Source organism: Rattus norvegicus, chromosome 10 (assembly GCF_021556685.1).
Source record: "Rattus norvegicus strain SHRSP/BbbUtx chromosome 10, alternate assembly SHRSP_T2T, whole genome shotgun sequence".
NCBI classification, from domain to species: Eukaryota; Metazoa; Chordata; class Mammalia; order Rodentia; family Muridae; genus Rattus; species Rattus norvegicus.
Window position 1 is genome coordinate 56,091,335 of NC_141543.1, and position 23,172 is coordinate 56,114,506.

Consider the following 23,172-nt stretch of genomic DNA (forward strand, 5'->3'; position numbering starts at 1 on the left):
TCCATGTGTTCTTTCTTGATTGCTTCTATTTCCGTTTTTAATTCCTTCATCTGTTTGATTGTGTTTTCCTGGAATTCTTTCAGGGATTTTTGCCATTCCTCTCTGTAGGCCTCTACTTGTTTATTAATGATTTCCTGTGTTTCCCTAAGTGTGTTCATGTCTTTCTTGAAGTCCTCCAGCATCATGATCAAATATGATTTTGAAACTAGATCTTGCTTTTCTGGTGTGTTTGGATATTCCATGTTTGTTTTGGCGGGAGAATTGGGCTCCGATGATGGCATGCAGTCTTGGTTTCTGTTGCTTGGGTTCCTGCGCTTGCCTCTCGCCATCAGATTATCTCTAGTGTTACTTTGTTCTGCTATTTCTGACAGTGGCTAGACTGACCTATAAGCCTGTGTGTCAGGAGTGCTGTAGACCTGTTTTCCTCTCTTTCAGTCAGTTATGGGGACAGTGTGTTCTGCTTTCCGGCGTGTAGTTTTTCCTCTCTACAGGTCTTCAGCTGTTCCTGTGGGCCTGTGTCTTGAGTTCACCAGGCAGCTTTCTTGCAGCAGAAAATTTGGTCTTACCTGTGGTCCCGAGGCTCAAGTTCGCTCGTGGGGTGCTGCCCAGGGGCTCTCTGCAGCGGCAGCAACCAGGAAGACCTGTGCCGCCCCTTCCGGGAGCTTCAGTGCACCAGGGTTCCAGATGGTCTTTGGCTTTTTCCTCTGGCGTCCGAGATGTGTGTGCAGGGAGCAGTCTCTTCTGGTTTCCCAGGCTTGTCTGCCTCTCTGAAGGTTTAGCTCTCCCTCCCACGGGATTTGGGTGCAGAGAACTGTTTATCCGGTCTGTTTCTTTCAGGTTCCGGCGGTGTCTCAGGCGCAGAAGTCCTGCCGCTCCTGGGCCCTCCCCCACGGGAGCCCAGAGGCCTTATACAGTTTCCTCTTGGGCCAGGGATGTGGGCAGGGGTGAGCAGGGTTGGTGGTCTCTTCCGCTCTGCAGCCTCAGGAGTGCCCACCTGACCAGGCGGTTGGGTCTCAACTAAACACTTCTAATCGCTGCTCATTTCCCACCAATCCACATTCTTCCTTCAAGCTTCAAGACTGATGGGAGTGGTTTCTGGTGCTTATAACTAAGACTTTAGGTGCTGGATTTGGGTTATTATATAACAGAATTATGCCAAAGTGATGGGGCAGACAGGAGGATAAAATGATCAGATGAATTTTTCAACTTCTTTCTCAGAGATATACAGAGAACATAAAACAAAATGTGCCCAGAATCAGAATACCTCAGAACCCAGTATTGTACATCCTTAATACTATCCGTCCTTAGTACCATGTGTCCTTAGTACTGTGCATCCTTAGTACTGTGCATCCTTAGTACTGTCCATGCTTAGTACTGAGCATCCTTAGTACTCTCTGGACAAAGCCAATAGTTGAAAGAACCTTGGGCTCAGGGAGAGCAAAGATTTACCAAGCAGATTCCTTATGAATTTTCCTCTTGAACTCTCATAACTGAAAGCTTTCTCAAGAGTTTCCAGCAAAGGACAACAGAGGTTTTAGTTGCATACAATAAAGTGTGTGTGTGTGTGTGTGTGTGTGTGTGTGTGTGTGTGTGTGCATACACAATACTGATTTAAACAAACCTATACCGGAGAGTGCTTCTGGGCATGAAGAACTGAAGTTGGAGAAAAAAATATAAGAAGTGAAAACCACACAAGGAGAAGTGATATGATAGACTACCAATAAGAAAACATGGAGGGACCAGAAATGACAAATTCTTGATCGAAAGGATGGCAACTTGCCGTGCTCATCTCTGTCTGTTCTTCCATTTCTTTCTCCAGTTTTCTGAGAGTGAATAATTTATAAAGTAAAAAAGGTCAGGGGCTAGAAAGATAGTTATTTGCTCAGTGTCCGCTGCACAGCATGCTGTACTGGGTTTAGATGTTCAACACACACACAAGCCACGCACCTGTGATCCCAGCACTGAGAACTCAGCGACAGGAGCAGCCCTGGGCCTTGCTGACAAGCAGCCGAGCTGAAAAGGGGAATTCCAGAGCAGAGGCAGATCCAGTCTCAAAAACTAGGTGGAGAGGGACTAAGGAAAATACCCAGAGTTAACCTTTGGTTTCTACATGCACATACACAGGCATACATGCAGGCACAGGTACATGCACACATATAATGATTGAAGAAAGAAAAGGAGGAGGAGGAGGAGAAAGAAAGAAAGAAAGAAAGAAAGAAAGAAAGGAAGGAAGGAAGGAAGAAGGAAAGGAAGAAAGGAAGGAAGGAAGAAGGAAAGAAAGAAAGAAAGAAAGAAAGAAAGAAAGAAAGAAAGAAAGAAAGAAAGAAAGAAGACAACGGAGGGAGAAAAGAATTATTTGGCCAAAGGCTCTGGAACTTAAAAAGACAACACCAGTGGGCAGCATCTGGTAAAGTCCTGCCAAATCCAGAGCAGGTCAGTGGGCTCACTCAGAGCATGAGAGTGATGTGGTCTTAGAAAACCTAGTCCTTCAACAAGAAGGCTCTGTCCCTATCACGAAGATATCCCCTACAAGGTCCCTCCACCCAACCCTACTGCCTTGAGAAATTAAGCCTCAGCATGAGTTTTGTAAGTGGGGCAAAGCATAACAAAACTTAATGAAGCAAAGTGCCAGATAGTGGAGTCATCTCCTTCTTAGCTATTCTTCTGAAGCAAGAGCATCCGGATGGGATGGGAAGCCAGAAACCCAAACAATAGACTGGGCCTGCTAATATATATATATATATATATATATTCTTTCTCCCAAGTGATGAATTCTAGGCCCTCTAGCTAAGCCAAGCTCTCACTGACCCTCCTATAAACCCTCCTTGGATCTCTAAGACTTGATGCTCTCTGCTAAAATGTCTGCTCTCCCCACTCGACCATTGGAGTTCAGTATTAGACCTGCCTCAAGAAGTAACAACAGTGCCTGTTCACATCAGTTGAATTAGCTAAGATCATCCTGTGGGGATACTATGCTGCCTCTCGCTGTGCCTTGGAGAATGCCTTCCAAGCCCCTTCTCTCAGCTTCAGAACACTCCAGGGCAGAGGGTGCACTGCGCATGCGCTCTAGACATCGGTGCTGTGCAGTCCACTCTCAAGCTTCTGATTCATTCTGGTAACCCCTCATGTAAATCTCCTGGAAACAGCATCCATGAGTTCAACTCTAAAGGAGCAAAACTCATACAGCCTTAGTTTGTTGAGTTTTTCTCATCTCACATCTCTAATCTTCAAAAAGAAATAACAGAACCGAATCCTCTGTTAAACTCACTTCAAATCTACTGAGTTACATTTTTGCAAGAGAACCAGTCACCAAATAAAGACAATACTGCCGAAGGTTGTGTTGAAATCCTTTTCCTAAACATCTACTTTGCATGGCATTGATTCCCTGTTGCATTTGTGTGTGTGTGTGTGTGTGTGTGTGTGTGTGTGTGTGTGTGTATTATACATTTCTCACCTGTTGTTGGTTTCAGTATGTGAGCCATAAGAAAAAAATAGCACTATTGTTGTTTGATAGAGAGGTGGGATGCCTTATCTAGCAGAGGGCAAAACACAGAGGAGGAATTCAAGGCAACTTGACAGGAAGTCCTTAAAGGGCCCAGTGGTGGCAGATGTAGAACATAACAAGGCGCCCAGACACCAAGCAGAATAGCACTCAAGATCAAGAGAAAAAAAACCCTTGGGAGGCAGAGCAGACATGAGGAAAATGTGCCCAGCTCCTCAGTAAGAGCTGGACAGAGAAAGACTTGATAAAGAAGGACTAGGCAAGAGGGAAGAGAAACATTATGTCAATATTTAGACTACCAACAAGAGACAGTTAAGACCTGGAAAAGACGGTAGATTTGTCGTCCAGAAGGACAGACCTCAGACCACTCCAGGGCCAGTATAGAAGGAAGCGAGCTGGTTGGTCTGAGGCCGACCTAAAGATGGAGAACGGCTATATCCACATATTAGTCTAAGCTAAATAAAACGAGTAAAAAGGATGCAGGTTGTGCCTGTAAGGCTCCCTCTTATTTAAAATACAATGCTTTAGGGAACCCAATTAGCAAACTTCATCTTTGCCAAAGCAACTCCTGAAGCCTTGGGTGCTGGACAGTGAGCTGAACTGCCGTGAGGGGTTCCCCTGAAGCCAGTTTCTCCAAAGTGTCTGCGGGAGGGGGATGGGTAAACAGCAGCAGCAGCTGTGTGTCTGCAACGGAATACATGCTCTAAATATTGTTCTGGCCTCTGTGGTTATGGCTTTAGGAGCAGACAGGACTCTGGGCTGCTCTGTGTCGCCCTCGCTGGGACTGCTCAGATGGGAGTTAGACCGCAGAGTAGCTGAACAGGACCAAGACAGCAAACCACATGGACTTTGGCAGCCCCGGCTGGCCACCAGAGCAGACAGAGTACTGGAGGAACGAGTTTGTGATGAAACTACTATAAATCTGTTTAAAAATCCTTGTTAAGTTTTTTTTTTTTTTTGCTTTTTGCTTTCTTTTGTTGTGTTTAAATGTTGTTTAAACATCTCTGGTTCTGGAAGGGAGGCCAGCCCTAAGTAATCAGTTCTGAGGACTCCTTACTGGAGCTCAGCATGTCGTCGGATGAAGTATTAGAATCTTGATAAAGAGAACATTAAACAGAAACTAAGTGTTTAATGTAAAATCCTGGCGGCTGTGACTTCATTTTCCTTAGGACTACCTGCCGAGAGATGGAAGTTCTCACTTCGTTTCGGTTGGAAAATTCCGCTCCTTCGATTGGAGAAAAGACTGTTGCTAAGGTGCGTCTTCATCTCTTTTTCCCAGCATAGTGAGCCTTCTCCTCAACTGTCCCGTATCTTATTTGTAAACCCCAAAGGAAAGAATCACTGATAATCTCAGGAAATGCATACTTTAATTAAATACCAATCAACATCCATTTGGGCTTGTCAGTGTGATGGGAAAATGAACCCACAGCTAAGAAAACATGCGGGTTAATGTACGAATAAAATCCAAACGGTGTCAAAAGACTGCAGGCCAACAGGGCACTGGTGGCCAGAATTCGGAGTCAGTGCCTAGAGGCACCTGCAGCACACAGCAAGTACATACTAAATGTCATTTGGGTGAGAGAAGAAGCTTGAGAATAGAGTGGATGAGGTCTTACTAAGACAGAACTGGATCTTTGTGAGTCTTATTTATTTTTTTAATTCTGGACATCTTTACATATAAAAGTGATGTTTCCTCATTTCCTCCTAAGAAGAGATTTTCTTAATGATAGGCAAAGATTTTGAGAGGAAATTATTTAGCCCCCAACCAATGTAAAACCATAGATCCCCTAACATTGTTTTGATAACACCCTCCCTTAGTTAGTGTACATAACAGTGTCACCAAGACAAACTGTAAGTACCTTGGACTGTTTTAATGTGTGACCTTCTGTCTAAACCAGCCCTTCTATTTCAAGTCTGAGGTTTTGGTTGACGGCCCAGGCCATTCCAGTCTGTCTAGTATCGACACTATTAAAGATGTTCACCAACCATCTTTCTCTATGTACCACATGGTCTGTACTCATTGCCCAGAGCACCCTTCGTATGGTTACTCTTACGTCAACTGGACACAAACTAAAGTCATTTGGGAAGAGGGAACCTCAATTGAGAAAATGCCCCACCACAGTGGCCCAAGGCCAAGACTCTGGTGCATTTTTCTTGGTTGATGGCTGATGTGGGAGGGCCCAGTTCACTATGAGTGGCACCACCCCTAAGCTGGAGTCCCAGGTACCATGATAAAACAGGCCGAGCAAGCCAGTAAGAAGCATTCATTCCTCTGTGGCCTCTGCGTTAGCTCCTGCCTCCAGGCTCCTGCCTTATTGGAGTTCCCACCCTGGTTTCCCTCCAAGATGGATTGTGATGTAGAATAAATGAAATAAACACTTTCTTCCAAGACGATTTTGGCCATGATCTTTCAACACAACAATAGTAACCCTGACTAAGACGACACTATTGCTTTTAACAAATCTGTGGCTCCCATCAATGCAAAGTCAAACTCAACTGACTCAAACAAGCAAACAAATAAAGCATTTAAGAGATAGGTTTGCCTTCTTTCTTTCTGTTCCTTTTGTGGAAACTGGGTTGAAAGAGTCTCATAGCAATGATTCCTGAATCACCACCACATGGAGGAAAACTTGCCCTTACCTTAGGCACCACTGTGAACTGCCTTAAGAGTAAACTGAGTTTCCATATAGTCTCTGGGTCATAGGACACTGTGTGTGTGTTTGTTATAACCACTGGCATTGACCAACATTCTATACAGCCACTGGTCTGTAAAGACCAGTCCTCAGACTCTTAGGTTGTTGTTCTCCAGGCCTGTTGCATAGCTTTTCTGCCATCTGCAATAGATTACAGTAGGGCTCTCCCAGACTCCCATACCTAGGAGCCCACTCCTTCGAACAGTTACTGTAGTGACTTCTGCCACCTCCCTATGTCACCTGAGCCAGAGTCAAAAATCCCAGTGTCCTGGTTCCAAGCCTTGACAGCTTCATCCCAGAACCATTCAGAGAAGTGGAATCTCCCATCTGCTTTATTGGCTGACACCATGAAATGTCCTGGCCTCAGATAAATTTTATGTATTTCTACAAACATAACATTTCTTGCCATTGTTTAATTTGAGATGTCTCGGGGATTTATTAATAGTTTCATAAAGATATTTTCTGTTTTATCTGACTGAAGTATTTGCCGAGGATAAAAAAATAAATAAATCTTTTTTTCCATGCATTTTTTTTTAATTCTCTATTTGCTCTTGGTGTCCATGAAGTATTAAGTCCACGTTTGACTCAAATCCCAGGTAGAAACACTCACTCACTTTTAGGACCATGGCACAAACAAGTGAGACCTCAGTATCTGACTTTGTCTGTACAATCATGGGAGCAGGTGGGAATAAAAATCATTTAGAACCAAACAGAAAGGGAAAATAAAGTCAGCTGCATCCTCAGGGCTCCACACGGACCAACAGGTAAGGCTGTAGACATTACAAGCCCAGTGTTTCTGTACATACTCAGTAGACAGCAGGGGGAGCACTCTCCAAATCGCTTCCTGTCAGGCGTCTTTAATCCAAATGATAACAGGAAGACGATGCCAGCTTTCCCATGATGTGATTCTCACGTGAGTGAGAATCCCACGGCGTGCTGGATTCTACTGAAACTGAGCTTTTCTGGGTGTTCCCAGCCTCCTTTAAATAGCGCAGTTTCCACCTCTTTGTCTTGAAGTTGATTCCATGTAAAATTGCAACACGACGAATTCGATGCCACAGCAGCCATGGCTGTGCCATGTATGTGAACTAGCTGGAACTCTGGGCCACAGAGACAAAGAGGAGGAACTGAGTTGGGGGTATAAGGGAGAGGACAGGGCACATGGAAACACTGTGTTATGGGGCTTTTGTTTTGTAGACAAGGTCCTCTGTATTCCTAGGCTGCTTTCAAAGCCACTGCACAGCCCAGGCTGATAGCAAACACAGTCTTCCTGAGGGCCCTAAATGCTGGGATTATAGGTCCGTGCCTCTGCCTGTGACTTCAGGTGTTTTCTTGGATGGCGCATGGTGTGAACAGCATAGAGTCTTATGTTTGTTTGGTTTTGTACTCCTTTTGAAACATAAAATTAAATCCTTCATGAACGTAAGTATTTCCGTGGCTTTATCATATTTCATCCTGCTAATGGCTGATGCTGTCTCAATCTATACTCTAATGGCATTTGTTTCCAATTTTTTTCACAATTAAAAAAAGTGCCAAATTACAAATAGTAAAAATTAGAAAACTTTAATCCTTGTTCCTCTACATTTCTGATTTTTCCTTAAATTAAATCTCTGGAATTCTTTACGCTGAAATCTTAATGTCCATAAAATTCACTGTGCTTCAATATGTGAAGTTTTAACCAATCATTTTAAGTATCTATCAACACTGTTAGGCGATACATGGAGTTGGATGGCAGGCACGGACAGAGTTCATTCTCTCCCTGTTTCCTCTCCATTCTGTTTCCTCTCCATTGTATTAAAATGGTAGCTCTATAGCCTATTTTAATTTATGCTAGTGAATGTACCTATTTGATCTTCAGAATGTTCTTTCGGTTATTTTCAAATTCTAAAAAGCATTATGAGAAGTCTTCTTAGAGTTACCCTGAACACACTATTCCTTATTTGCTGTTTGACAGTGTGTGGCCAAAACTTTGTTATGTATCCTGAAGACGTACATGCTCCTTAAATTTAATCCTAGACGTGTTGTATTACTTTTGCTACTGGGATTGAAAGTATGCCCTTGCACCTGCCGCTGACTGACATGTGGAAAAGCTATTGGTTTTCATACAGTTATTTCCCAGTGAACTGCTTTATTGAATTCTTCTCACAAATGTAATTGCTTTTCATTGATTTGCTTGAAATTTTTGTAAATTGGGTCAAACTGCAAAGCCACAACAATTTAATTTAATTTCTTTCTAACATTTAATATACTCCTCTCATCTACCTTTTTCCCCCTTATTTTGTCTTTCACATTTTCCCTGTTCTTATTTTAGTTTGGCTTCAAACAAGTTACTGATAGGGAGGGTGCTGGGCGCTGCCCTTGGGGAGGGTGCTGGGCACTGCACCTGGGGAGGGTGCTGGGCGCTGCCCTTGGGGAGGGTGCTGGGCACTGCACCTGGGGAGGGTGCTGGGTGCTGCACTTGGGGAGGGTGCCGGGTGCTGCACTTAGGGTGCTGGGTACTGCACTTAGGGTGCTGGGTGCTGCACTTGGGGAGGGTGCTGGGCACTGCACTTGGGGAGGGTGCTGGGCGCTGCACTTGGGGAGGGTGATGGGTGCTGCACCTGGGGAGGGTGCCGGGTGCTGCACTTAGGGTGCTGGGTGCTGCACTTGGGGTGCTGGGTGCTGCACTTGGGGAGGGTGCTGGGCGCTGCACCTGGGGAGGGTGCTGGGTGCTGCACTTGGGGAGGGTGCTGGGTGTTGCGTTTGTTTCTGCTTTTGTTGTAGGGATTTGGTTTTGTTGGAAACGATTCCAATTTAATTTGCTTCAGAGTCATGATGCTGATATGGGACTCGGGAGTACCTCCCAAATGTGCTTTAACTATGTTCCCAACCTGTACTAGAGGCTTTAGTCAGGCAGGTTAGCTTTGACCTTTAGGGCTGTGGGATGGTTCACTAAGCTTGGGGGGACACATGTATAAACACTGTGCACATGTCTTTCTAGTATTTTCTATATTCTTTTAGACAAGATTGAGATCTCTCTCTCCCTCCCTCCCTCCATTTTTCCTTCCCTCCTTCCCTTCTTCCCCTTCTCTTCTCTTTCTTGCTTTATCTGCCCCCCTCCTACACACCCCCACCCCACATAGTCAACAGGTGGCCAAGGCTGGCCTGGAAGTAACAGCCTTCCTGCCTGAGCCTTCTGAGGGAGGAGATTACAGGCAGGGTTCACACAGTGGCACTCCTTCCTGGCAATGGAGAGCTTCAGGTACTCTTACCTTAGAAGCACAATGTCATGATGTCAGGTGCTGGCCTTTCCTCACCTCTCTGTCTTCCACTGCCCTGCTCCTTCTCTGGCTTCTTCTTTAGACCTGGATTTCCTTGTGTCTGTAATAGAGTGTACATGTTTTTAGTTGTACTTTTCAGAAGGCTGTGTTTCCTGTCCAAGTTTCTAAGAAAATAAGTAAGAGTATCTATCTATTCTTTCTGTTCCTGCAGTGTTATATATGTACATGTATAAATACATCGATTAGTAACATATGTTTTAAAATATATTCTTACATATGTTTATAAGGCATGTGTCTTAGCTACTTCTTTAAGGCTAAGATAAAACACCATGACAAAAAAAAAGGCAAAAAAACAAAAACCAAAAACGAATTGGAGAGGGGGAAAGAGTTTCAGCTTTCAGTTGAAGCCCAGTTGAAGGTAATTGAAGGCAGGATCTGAAGGCCTAAACCAAGGCAGAGTGTGGCTTACTGGGTTGTTTCTCATGACTTACTCAGCCTGGTTGTTTTTTGTTTTTGCTTTTGTTTTTTGTTTTTTGTTTGTTTGTTTTTTATACAACTCAGGAAAATCTGCGCAGAGGTGCCACCACCCACAGTGGACTGGGACCTTTACATCAGTCACTGGGAAAATGCCCCAGCAGATTCGCATACAGGTAAGTCAGGTGGAAGCATTTGCTCAGCTTTCTCAGTTAGGGCTCCCGCTTCCCAATGACTCTAACTTGTATCAGGTTAAGACATTGACCAGTACTACTGACCCCGTGTCAGTCAATTTGACTAATGCATCAATGCGTTACTATTAAGCCATAACCATTTCTTTCTTATTTTTAGCCCCAAGATCTCACTTTAACATCTCTACAGAATTTCCTAGCCTCCTAATGGGAGTTTTTGAGGCTGAGTACCCGTTACTTCCATATTCCTTGTGAAGTTTAATGATTGTTTTGCCATCACCATTAATCTCAGAGCTGTTGGCTTGCATCTCGAGGCCAGTAGTCTCCATCTATCTTGGGAAACAGGACCTCTTCAACCAAGGGGATCAGCAGAGGACATTTGGCTCAATGATTCAGCTGCAAGGTGATAGTGGGAGCTCACCCAGGGCTGGCACCAGGAGGCTAGGACCTACTCTATCTGGGAGATACATTGGAGAAGGTGGTAATGGGGAAGCTGCAAGTGGGGATCTGTGCGAGCCAAACCACAGACCACAAAAGGAGTCCCATCCATTGCAAGAGAGAGCCTGAGGAGGGGTGGCCTGAGCAGCCAGCAACTGATGGGCAGTGGAGGAGGATAAGAAGTGGAGAATAGGAATGGGTCCAAGGGCAGACAGGCCTTGTACTGGCACCAGACCTTAGCAACAGAAGACTGTTTTGTTTGGGGCTTTTAATACTTAAATAAAGGAATCTTGTAGATACTAAATCAACCTAGCCCATTCTGCTGGTAATGTGTGAACCAATCCAGAGTCCATTCATTAGGAAGCTCAGCAAACTCACTCCCTGGGAACATCACTGACAAACACCGTGCATAGCAGAAGGCTTAGCAATATGCATATGCAGTTGCATACTTCATAAAATGACACAGTCAGTCAGTTACATTCTGGATTCCCTACTGTCACACCATAGCTTTGGGTGACTTTTTAAGGATTGGATTAAAAGAAATCTCTTGGAAGATACAATCGGTTTTTAACTGGTGGAGTCTACTCATATGGTTCATAGTCACTCCTATGTATAGGGACGTTACTGTTCACCATCTTGGCATGGGAATGACCTTTTGACGAAACCAGCTGCCTGGCATCCTTCTAACTCAGCATTATACCACATCTATGTGACATTCCAACCAGCCTCCCTGTGTAGGAAACTTTAAGAAGAATCATTAACCCTGAACATGTAGTCCTCACAGAAATATAACAATTCACCATATATTTTCAACTTATTTTATAGGGATGGAATCAAGAATCATTAGTCAGAGTCCCATGTTTCTAGGGGACAGATCGTGGAAAGGTGTAGAAGTAATGATCAAATGAAAGCACAGAGCAGCCAGTAAGGGTTCCCTGACTGAGGGCAAAGGGCACACAACAGTGGTGACAGCAGAAGACAAGTCACAATGAGTTGAGATGCAGATGGGACATAAAAAGTCATGGCTAAGAAACATGAACATTGAGGGCAGACAAGAAGAGCTGAGAGCCGTACTATTGTAATCCTGGCATTTGGAACCCTGAGGTGAGAGTTTCTAGGCCTGCATGGGGAGTTCCACAGCAAAACTTTATTTCAGAAAAATAAAAAGAGCAGACAAGACACCACATCATATGGCAACAGAAAACAAGAGCATGTAGAATAAAATTGGGTTTTTATTGTGTCTCTTTATTAAGACCAAGGTAACAGAAGCAAATTCTGTGTTCAAATTAAGGAGCAAGAAGAGAAGGAGTAGTTGAGGATACAAGTAATAGGTGGGGACCTGAAAACATTCATTTCCTGTGTGAAATAATGAATTCCCATTTCTGGCAAAACATGGGTGATGATAACTGTCCTATCTCCCACCCTATCCCTGTGTGAAGAATCAGAACACTGTGGCTCAAATAGTGTCACTGTCAATGGCAGACTACTTTCTCATTGCTAACCTTAGGTTTGACTTGCACTGGGCAAGGCTTCCATCCTGACCAGTCTGAGAGGTCAACTACACAGACAAGTACAGTAGCAGATCCAAACACCCTGAAGAATCAGAGTTGGTCATAGTCTCCAGTTCATAACTCTTAAGAATGGACTTGGTTGTTGAGTTAAGCAGGAAATAACAAGAAAGACAGGCATTCGTATCATGGCTACATTTCCTTGCTTGCATTAAACTCTCAAGTAACTGCTCTCATACATAGGACTCATTGGCTACGATTTCTTTTCCCTGAAGTCCTGCATATAATGCCATCTCAGGATGACCAGACCAATTCCTGGCTGTGTTGCAATGACTCACTGTCTTACATAGCAGAAAGGCAGGATGCTGCCACCATGCTGCTCCATCCCTAGGGCATCACTTAAAATAGAGCACATATAAAAATGGAATCCTATGGGGCACAACCACAATGTCAGGAGACACTGACCATTGTTTTCTCTTCCAGCCTGGAAGAAATGAAGATACTCTCAAGAGACATTTGTACATCTCAACATGGCTATCCGACTATTGAAACAGTGGACTCCAAAGATATGGGAATTTCCCTAGGAACTTCATGTAAGGAACAGAGGAAGTATCAGCCAGAAGGGAAGAGAGATTTCCACAGTTCTAACAACTTGTCAGACCATTTTACAGGATGAGAATGAAGCCCAGACAAGGGTGGGTCAGAGGTAGTGAACTTTGATCTCACTTCAGGAGCCCAAAGATGGACTTGGAGGAGTTCTGTCAATCTCTCTGTCCTCCTTCCCAACGTGGCTACATCGAGTAAATGCTTTTCACAATTACTTTGACCCTTTTAATTGGCATCTTTGGGATGGATGGCTGGACCTAACTTTGGGTACAGGTTGTTATCAACAAGTTTAATAACAAAACGAGGGTCATATATTTCCAAATCTCATTTGCAATCAAGTATGCACACTATGCCTGCCCCATGATTCCTCTTAGGATGGGAATTTCTGAGTCATATTTCTTGTCTTGCCTTGCAGATCTGCTAAGTCACTGTATTCTTAGGGAGACCATTGGAATACAACAATCAATCATCTATGTTACATGAGTCTGGATCTTAATCTGAAAGCACAAGGCATTGTGGGAAGAGGAGCTCACTAATGTCATAGCTGTTCCCACAGAGCAGGAAAGTTCACACAGCGGGCCTGTTGACAAACTTCTGGTTTACACATAATCTTTCTGCATATGTCACCGAACTCTCTTCTGAAGGAACTTAAAGAGAATTTTCTAGTTTTCAATTCCACCCCCCAAGTCCCCAATCCCTGACTCTTTGCAGAGATAAATCTGATGGAAAACACTCTCAGACCACAAGCTGAACTCCCAGGAATGACAGCACAGAGCCAACCACCCTGAGGACCTCAGTCAGGGTTTCCAGGCCAGCCTTCTCTGGAGAGAAAGGAGCTCCCAGGGTAGTGGCAGTCAGCCAGGCCTGCAGTGGCCTCAGTGAGAGTTAGGTACTTTCTACCCCATGTCTTCTTTTGAGTTTTTACTATGACATCCAAGCAGTCATGTATAGACCCCCAGACCAAAATCTTCTGGGGCCTCCCCTGACATACGTACAGAACTTGCTTCAAGTGTTTCTTTCTCCGTTCAGCCTTCCAGGATCCATCTCCTGTCCAAGAATCTCATCCTCCCACTTGCCATCGTCAACAACAGCACTTAACATTTAGTATGTCTGTCATTGGAGCTGTTCTCCTTTACTGGATTGTGAGTTTGGTAAGACCAGGACATTTATTGGCAACTGATAGAATGCCCCACCCCCTGGACTGGGGCATTCAAAGAATTTGAGTAAAAAATTCTCTTATAATTTTCATCCTTGGCAATTCTTTAGTCCATTCAATGATGCTCTTCCTTAACCAAATTAAATAACAAAAAAAAATCTTATAAACTACTAGCTAAAATCTGTTAGACATTTTTGCTCTTTAAAAGTTCAAAGCTAACCTGATCTATATAGCAAGTTCCTAGGTCAGCAAAAGTTAAATGGTGAGACTGTCTCCAAAAACAAAACAAAAAATTATTTTGTAGCCATTGTTGCAAACAAACAAACAAACAAACAAACAAAATCAAACCAGCCATGTGGTTTTGCTGCTGTGAACTTCCTTAGTTCTACCTATCTGGAAACTGCTCAAATCGGAGACTTTTCCCCATACCCTGTGGGCTGTCTGCTTTTATGTTGATTTGACACAAGCTAGAGCCGTCTGAGAGGAGGGAACCCCAATAAAAATATTCCATAAGATCAAGCTATAGACAAGTCTGCAGAGCATTTTCTTAATTAGTGATTCTTAGGAAAGGGCCCAGTCATTGTGGGTGGTCCTGGTTCTATAAGAAAGCAGGCTGAGCAAGACATAAGGAGCACCCCTCCATGGCCTTGGCATCAGCTCCTGTCTCAAGGCTCCTGCCTTGCTTGAGTTCTTGCCCTGTCTTCCCTCAGTGATGAACTGTTAGCTGGAAATATAAATGAAATTAATGTCCTCCTCCCCAACTTACTTACAGCTGTGGTGTTTGTCACAACGGTAAAAATTCTAATGAAGACAGTCATCCCTGGCTTTAAATTTATATTTAGAGCCTCTAGGGAGGCTGTGGTAATAGACAATATCATCATTAAAAATACAGATATTACCCTTTTTGATCAAGTCTTTTTCAATTTACTATGAAAACCAAGGTATCTTGAGTTAATTTGCATTTTTATTTGCATTGAAGTGAAACTTGTGTTTGGGCAATTGTATCTCTAGTTTTACAAACTGCTTAATCTCATCCTTTCTGTCTGTCTGTGGACCACCAGTTCCACTGCTCTGAAGGAATGAGGTTTTGGACAAAGGTTTGTCTTTAGTGTAGGAATTAAAAGATTTTGAATTCAACTAGATATCTTGCTTTTGTAGTACTTTTAAATGTTTAACTTTAAAAACATTGAAATTCTTTTAATAACAAAACTTGAATATTCAGATCAACTAGCCAAGGATAAAAAAGGATAATAAGTGAATTATTGTTCTTATTGTAGGCATATCTAGGAGCTCCTGTATCTTCAGATATACTTTGATCAAGAGTCTTAAACAATGGCTAAAATTCAATGTTTATCTTTACTCTTGACTCTGCTTTCTGAAGATCTCATCTGAGGGCTCCTCAACCAGTATATCATTATCTTAACTTAATTATGATAATGAACATTATCATAACTGTATCTCATTATCTCTGATTTGGTTGTACCCACCCCTGGACCAAACTCTGTAGGCACAGAATTCTGATATTCTGTTAAGTTGTCAAGTTATTTTTCCATCACTATAACAAAATAATGAGGTAATTAACTTATGAAGAATAGGGTTTATTTTGGCTCACTGTTTGGGAGGTATCAATCCATGATCAACTGGGCCTAAGGCAAGTCACTCCATCATGGAGAGGGCACACACAGCTCAGAATCACTCACTTTACCACGAGCCAAGGAGCAAAGGAAAGAAACAGAGTCCCACAACCTCCTACAGGGGTATGGTCAATGGCCAAGGCTCTCCTACCATCTCCCAAGAGAACCATATTAAGGAGCAAATTTTCAACAGGTGGACCTTGGAGAGAATCTTTTCCCAACATAGAAGTTAGGGGTTTGCATTCATTTTTATTTAGCTTATTTTTAAAATTTTTAATAAGTATATGCTGAATATGGAGCACATTTCCCTTGTTTGATACTGCTTTTTTCTTCAAGATAATTTCATATATGTATATGTGTATATGTGAGTATATAGGTGTGTATGTGCGTGTGCGTGTGCGTGTGTGTGGGGGGGGGTGTAAAACCTAAGAACCACAGAGGAGAGAAAAGATGATGTTTATCTTTTTGAGACTGGCTTTGAATCCCCTCATATGATTATCCCCAGTTGTATCCACTTTCCTGTAAATGACTTAACTTTATGACTTTAACTTTTCTTTATGACTGCAAACTACTGTGTGTATACATTACATTTTCTTTACTCATCCCTCTGCTGATAGACACCTACGCTGGTTCCACTGTTCTATTGTGAACAATGCTGCAAGAGCATTGATATGCTGGTATCTCTCTGATGGGATGACTAGAGTCCTCTGAGTAAGTAATCTGGGAATAACATAACTAGGCCACATGGTAGATCCATTGTTAATTTTTTTTAAAAGAAACCTCTGTATTCATTACTTTTCTGTTGCTGTGATTAAACACCATCACCAAAAGCAACTTCGGAAAGAAAGAAAGAGTTTCTTTTGGCTTATAGTTCCATCCTGATGGGGATGTAGCAATATGCGGCAGACGTGTCAGCAAGAGCATAGAGCTGAGAGATCACATCTTTCCACGCAAGCATTAAGCACAGAGATGACCCGTAAGGCTATGTAGTCTCAAAGCCTACCCCATACCCACAAGACATCCAGCTGCAAGGCTGTACAAATCCCCAAACAGCTCCACAAACTGGGAATCACATATTCAAGTCCCTGAGCCTTGGAAGGATTTCTCCTTCAAGCCATGGCACCTCTGTACTAATTTGCACAGTCCCTGCACTAGTTTACATGATCAGCAGCAATGTAAAAAGGACCCACTTTTGTCTACATTTTTATAAACATTAGCCGTCGTTTTCTTAATGGCCATCAGTTTGACCGAGGCGACTTGGAATCCTGTTGCTTTGATTTACATTTATCTGAAAGCTAATGTAGCTGAACATTTTGTGTGTATGCATTAGCCACTTGTACGCCATTTTGTGAGAACTCTGTTCACTTAATTGGCCCACTTTTTGATTGGATTGTTTGATTTCATATTCAATATTTTTAGTTTTTTATACATTCTAAATATTAGTCATTTGTCAGATGAATAGCTAGCAAAAACTTTCTCCCATTCTATAGATTGCCTCTTTACATTTTTATTTTGTTCTGTTTTTTGGTTTTGGTTTTTTTTTTTTTTGGTTTTTTTTTTTTTGGTTGTTGTTGTTTGAAAATATCAAGAGATAACCTAAAAGAAAATATTAGCTCCTTACCTTATGGGAAGAAGAGACCAAATGGAGTCAAACGAATAACTAAAATTCATAGAAAAAAAAATGAAGAGAGCCAGAAGTTGTGAGTGACACTGACATTTAACAAAGTCTATAAAGACATGTTTACTCTTTCCTTTATAACATTTTATGAAGTAACACTTAACAACTATGTAGCTTAACTCTTATATTCTTATAAGATGTATAATGTGAGCCCTGGAAGAATCTGTAAGAAAAGAAGGTTTAAAAGTAAAGGAATGGAGACTAGAGAGGCAGCTCAACAGTTAAACGCACTTACTGCTCTTGTAAAGGATCTGAGCCAGGCTCCCAGCACCCACGTCAAGCAGCTCACAAGCATTTATCACTCTAGCTTCATACAACATGATGCCCTCTTTTGGCCTCTGTGAGTACATGTATGTACATGGTGCACATATATGCATATACTCAGGCATACAGGCCTATACATAAAATTATAAATATATATGAAAAATATATAAAACAAAAATGCTAAACTAGCAAAAAACAACTATCAGACTGTCAGAATGCCTATAGTAACACCAGACTACATAAAGTTTGCAGTGTAAAGCTGTTACTACAGATGAAGAGAGTCATTTCATAATGACACAGGCATTCATCTATCTTGACGTTTGGGGATGATGAGTTATGCACTTAACAACAGAACTCCACACAAGTATAAAACAAAACAAAGGTAGGAAGGCACAGTTTGACAAAAATAGTCTGGTAATAACTGAAGACTTCAATAAGCTATTCTCAAGAATAAGTAGGACAAAGAGACAAGAGATTGACAAAGATGTAGGCAATCTTAGCACCATGCAGCCGTGGAGCACTGGACCCATCTGTAGCAGAGCAAATAGTGTTCGGAAGAGCACACAGAACACTGTGCAGGCTCTATCCTGCTAAAGCACAAAACAAACTTCCATAAACAGAAAAGGATTGAAATTCTATGACGTTCTCAACCACAGTGCAATTAAGTCAGGAATGAAATGGAATCAAACAGAATTGAATTCAGGAATTTTCTAAGATGGATTTGCATAGTAGGTAGTTTGTACTACAAAGACAAAGGAATTCACTTCAGGCCAAGGGATGAAGCTCCAGGCTACAGCATGGGCTCTCAGACAGAGTTCCACAGATGGCCATTAGTACAATTGTTGATGCTGTAGATAATGTGTTGATGCCGGTAGAAACCTCTCAGTTTTGCTAGATATTTTTGGAGGGGTTTATTATCTGAAAATAATAAATTTAAAATTCCCTAATGGGTTTTGATAGGCCACAAAAGAATGAAGAGGGAGGAGCCTAGACCTGGAAGGAGAAGGAAGACCAAGGTGGATAGAGACAGTGTTGGGTGAGGAGCCGAGGGAGCTAGTATTGGGTCCCTGTATAGGTCATAGTAAGACAGTTGGAAAGGGAAGATGTAACCCAGGGAGGGTTCAGAGCTAAAGGAGTTCTGACACTACTGTATTCTGTGACCACTAACTAAAGTGTGTCACTCTGCCCCATGAGCTTTGGGAAGTATTGCTGCATGAAGGTTTCCTGTGTGTATCCTCAAGACACACAGTCCCCCATCATGAAAAGACTCCAACCACAACCCCATTCTTATCTATAATGTCTTTTTTAAAAAAAGAACTTGACATATAGAAGGTGAAGAAAGGTTAAAATTATTTATAAAATGTCAGTAGCAGTATCTGAAGCAACACAAACGACGACATGGAAATTATTCCCAGCCCTTTCATCTCTTGGCCAAATTTATTTTTTAAACATTCAAATATATAAAACTTGGAAGCCAGTGAATGTCTTGGAGTCATGAAATCTGTAGGACTGCAAGGCCTTCCATGTAAACACGTGTCCAACAAATCACAGAGCCCAAGTTTCCAACCCTTCCTTCCAAGAAAAGGCTTACTTGAGCTAGGGGCCCTCATCTCTTGGCAGGGGGCAGCACTTGAGTGGGGATAGACAGACCAAAGGTTCTCTGGAAGCTGTGTGCTAGAAGTCCAGCTCTTCTTCCTTGGGGAGGCTTCATCTGTCAGCATCTTGAGGAAGCACAGCATTTGACCTTTAAAGAGGCTATTGCACCAGTCAGAGATGGTGTCTCCTTAGGAGACAGATACAAAAGAGGCCAAACAGAACAGAAAAGTAACCCCAAGATTAGTGGAGGAGCAATTTCTACCACCCCAGGGGAGGGACAGAGAAGAGGCAGAGCCACGGGGTTCCAGGTCCAGGCCACCCACAGTAGTTAAAAGCATGGTGGCTTGCCTGATGGCAGTGTAAGCCATGAAAGTAACAGGAGCTGTGAGAAAGTGTCCAGAACCAAGGGATAAACACCCAAGCAAGGATTGTGGTTAACGTAACATTTGAGTATGGCACCCAAGATCTCATGAGCAGAAATTTAAATCTTCAGAAAGGTACCCAGAGAGTGAGAAATATGATATGTATGGATAAGAGCTTTGGGAGGTAATTAAAATCAGATGGGGTCACCAGGGTGGACACCATGATTGGATCCGGATAGCTCTATAAGAGAAAAGACAGACAGACAGCCTGTCTGAGCCACCTCGACATTCTGGCAGCAAACAGGTCACTACCATATATAGACATTTAACCTTAGACTAGAATCTCTCTTCTTTATTAAGTGACCTGCATCAAATATTTCATGGTAGTGATGCCAAATGAACAAGATACCACCGTGCACCCTCCTTCTTTCTAAACTGTTATTATCCCATTAAAAACTCTGAACAATGACCCTGGCCCAAAGATAGCTGGCTTGGGAGCCCAAGAGCAGAAAGGACATAAAAATAGATTGAGGGTCTTGGTCATACATACAGTTTTATATAATGAAAGTTGATTCAACTAATTGTTTTTCCAGATACACTGAACATGTCTGTCTTGGGACCACACCTTTCCTATGAGTCTCAGAGCTGCCTTGATTGTTGCTATGTAGCTGTTGGAACGGTAAATCTCCATTTCACTTTAGTCCCCGAAGAATTGGAACCTTGCTTCTTTTTGTAGCTCTGCACTTTAGTCTGGTCTCCAGTGTCCCCCTCAAGGACCATTCTATAAAGACCCTTGTGCCCAATGGCAATGTTTTGATTAACAATGCACAGTATATGCAAAGTGTTCCCATGAAATCATAACACCCAGTGGTGTCTCGGCCAGCTCAGAGTGAGTGTGTGTGTGTGTGTGTGTGTGTGTGTGTGTGAGAGAGAGAGAGAGAGAGAGAGAGAGAGAGAGAGCTCTCACAATGACAAAATCATCTAGCTGTGTATTTCTTAGACTATAATGTCATGACTGACATTTTAGGTGACTTCTCTCTAGTTACTAGCCACAGAAAGTCATAAGTGAATAAGTACAAGAGGTACGTACACAGCTTACACAGAGGCAGCTCCTGGAGCTTCACAGTTTTTCTGTGGTGAAGACATCTTGCCCACAAAACTTGTCCTCCAGCTGTCTGTGTGTGTGAGAGAGATGAGGGGTGAGGGGGGACTGAGGATGGACCCTGAACTTTGCACATGCTAAGATGCTAAGCCAGTGCTTTACCTCCCATCCCTAATTATGGTTTGGATGATTTCAAGTGTCGTTTCTCTTCCTCAAACCCCAGCCCATCTTCCATCCATAAAGATCCACTTGTAAAATAGATTTCTTTATCTCTTTACAAAATAAGATTGTGTAAGTGAAAGACATCATACAAATATGAGTGTCATTTTCTACTCACTGATAGTCAACTAGAAAGGGATCCAAGTCCTTTCTACAAGAGAGAGAGAAAGGGTAGGTGATGAGGAGGCCCACTTAATGGCTGCAGCGGAGCAGAGGTGGAAGGTTTCACAAAAGCTGAGAGCCCAGAAGCAGAAGACAGGAGAGCCATCTGATCTTGCTCCTCCCAGGCATCACTGACATCTCCTCTACTTCGATTCACATCAGATGTGTACTCCCCTAGCTTCAGCCATGGTATCTACCTGACCGCACCCACTTCCGCCCTGACCGCACCCACTTCCGCCCTGACCGCACCCACTTCCGCCCTGACCACAGGCCCCTGGCTGACACCCGCACATCTTCTGCCAGAAAACTTCACATGAGCCCCGAGAAGATCTAGGAGGAGTGCCTTGCATATCCTGTATTTACCCCATTTAAAAAACTTTTTTAAATAGCTCCTTCAGGCATACTAAGGTCAAAGCCACAACAACAGGACGTGAGAAAGGAGGGCGAGTAGCACAGGAGGCTCTGGGCTGGGAAGAGATGGTGGAAGCCGTGCTTCCTACCTGGCACCTGCACGTTCAGGCTCCAGGTGCTGCAGGTTTCCTAGCCCCTTCCCCCAGCTCCTCCTTCTGGATTAAATGATTCTGCAGATTCGCAGTTTCTCCGAATGACTTTCAGAGATTCTGAGCTTATGTGATGTGAACTACATGAGGTAGCCTAAAAGCTCCTGAGTGGCAAGTCAGCTCCACAGCCAAAGATGACTAGTTGAGGGCATGGTGAGCTGGAAGGGACACCTGAGCAGCTTCTAAAAGCAACTGGAGAGCCCCTCTCTAGAAAATATATGACCTTTGCTCCTGACTCTTGGTGTGTGGGAAACAATGGCCTCGGTGGGAAACTTACTGTAGGCAAACCCTTAGATTGTAAAACCTAAACTTGGCCTATTGGGGTTGGTGTCACCCCCAAAAAGATATACTGAAGCCTTAACCCCCAGTACCAACGAATGTGATCTCATTTGGAGATAAGGTCTTTAACAAGGTAATGAAGCTAAAAATGAAGCAGTCAGGGTGAGTTGTAATCCAGTGGACTGGTGACCTTATAAAAGAGGGAAAATTTGGATACGTCAGACAGAGGGAAGCTGAAGAGAAAAGATTCAAGGATGAGGAGGAGCAGGGGGGGGGGGGTGGGGAGACGGCCATCCACCAAGCAAGGAATGAGGAACCATGAGAAGTTAACAGCTTCATGAAACAGACCCTTCCTTCCAGCTCTGAGGGTCCCTGGCCTTGGTGACACCCTGGTCTCGATGTCTCCCTCCCAAACACCAACATAAAAAGTCTCTCTTGTCTGCTTCATACAGCATCCTGGGAAATGGATACTGACCTTAAATGTGAGATGCAAATTGATGGGAAGGGCAGCAGACTGGAGGAATAAAATGGTGCAGCGGTGGGGATGTGGAGGGTGTGGGGAGGAGAATGGAGTGGTGATAGCCACAGGAGGTCAGCTGTGTGCAGTGTGCGAAGTCCCTTCTCAAGTCCTTTGACCATAAGCTCTCTGTTTATGTGAGTTCTGGGAATTGAATTCTGGTTGTCAGCCTTGCCTGGCTAGCACATTTACCTGCTGAGGCCAGCCCCCAAAGTACTTAGTCTGAAAGGCAATTTAGGAGCTTATGGCCTCCACTTTTGCTTGTAGGCAGAGCGAGCTTCAGCCTCCAGTTGCAAAATTAAAGAGCATGGTTGTCTTAGTCTACGTGATGTTGCAAAACCAAACCACCAAGACTGGGTAATTTTTTAGGAATACAGCGAAGGGTCCCTCAAGAGGGTATGAAGGGCCATAGGAAAGGGGAGTAGAAGGAGGGTGTGTTCAAAAGACATTATATACTTGTGAAAAATGGTTGAAGAATAGATAAAACATTATTTTAAAACTGAAAGTTTATTGGGCTTATGGTGCCCATATCTCCTTGGCGTCAGGTGAGATCTCTCCAGTTACACTACAGCACGGAGGACAGCCTCAATGGGGAGAGAGCCTCTGATGCTACGTTGGAGACCCCAGATCATCAACTCATCTTACCTTAACCAACCTACCTCCCAAAACTTCTAGTCTTGTACTTAGGATTGAGTTTTCAAAACCAGAACTGCGCGGGAACACATCAAACAAGGCATTGTGAGAATCCTCCCTAAACCACTAATAAGATGTCCAAGGTAGCAATTGGAGGAAGCCACACGAAGCCGAATGTAGGTCATCTGGACCTCCCTGCCGACAGACTCACTGTGCTGGCTCCTCACGAGCAAGAGCGAGGCCACCCCATGTGCCTGGAACACATCCTTGCAGATTCTCTCACACACGATGTATCTTTTGTGATTTTGTTTTGCATTAAACTCTTGCACCAATCTGGA

General features: G+C 43.3%; 2 long non-coding RNA genes across 6 annotated transcripts in view; one reads left to right on the forward strand and one right to left on the reverse strand.

Annotated features, from left to right (window-relative positions):
- Positions 1–21,050, reverse strand: part of LOC102554159 (uncharacterized) — a 67,041-nt gene extending 45,991 nt beyond the window's left edge. For 2 of the 5 annotated variants that reach the window (XR_015631726.1, XR_015631724.1), the window contains exons 1-4: positions 20,802–21,050; positions 20,453–20,537; positions 18,996–19,125; positions 9,447–9,555 (exon numbers count right to left, since the gene is read on the reverse strand). This is a non-coding gene — a long non-coding RNA (uncharacterized LOC102554159). The remainder of the gene's footprint in view (positions 1–9,446; positions 9,556–18,995; positions 19,126–20,452; positions 20,538–20,801) is intronic. The other 3 variants (XR_015631725.1, XR_015631728.1, XR_015631727.1) reach the window with 3 other exon arrangements.
- Positions 7,124–13,965, forward strand: LOC148002916 (uncharacterized). The gene is made up of 3 exons (XR_015631729.1): positions 7,124–7,617; positions 10,017–10,105; positions 12,550–13,965. It is a non-coding gene; the product is annotated as an uncharacterized LOC148002916 (long non-coding RNA).
- Positions 21,051–23,172: the final 2,122 nt, after the last annotated feature.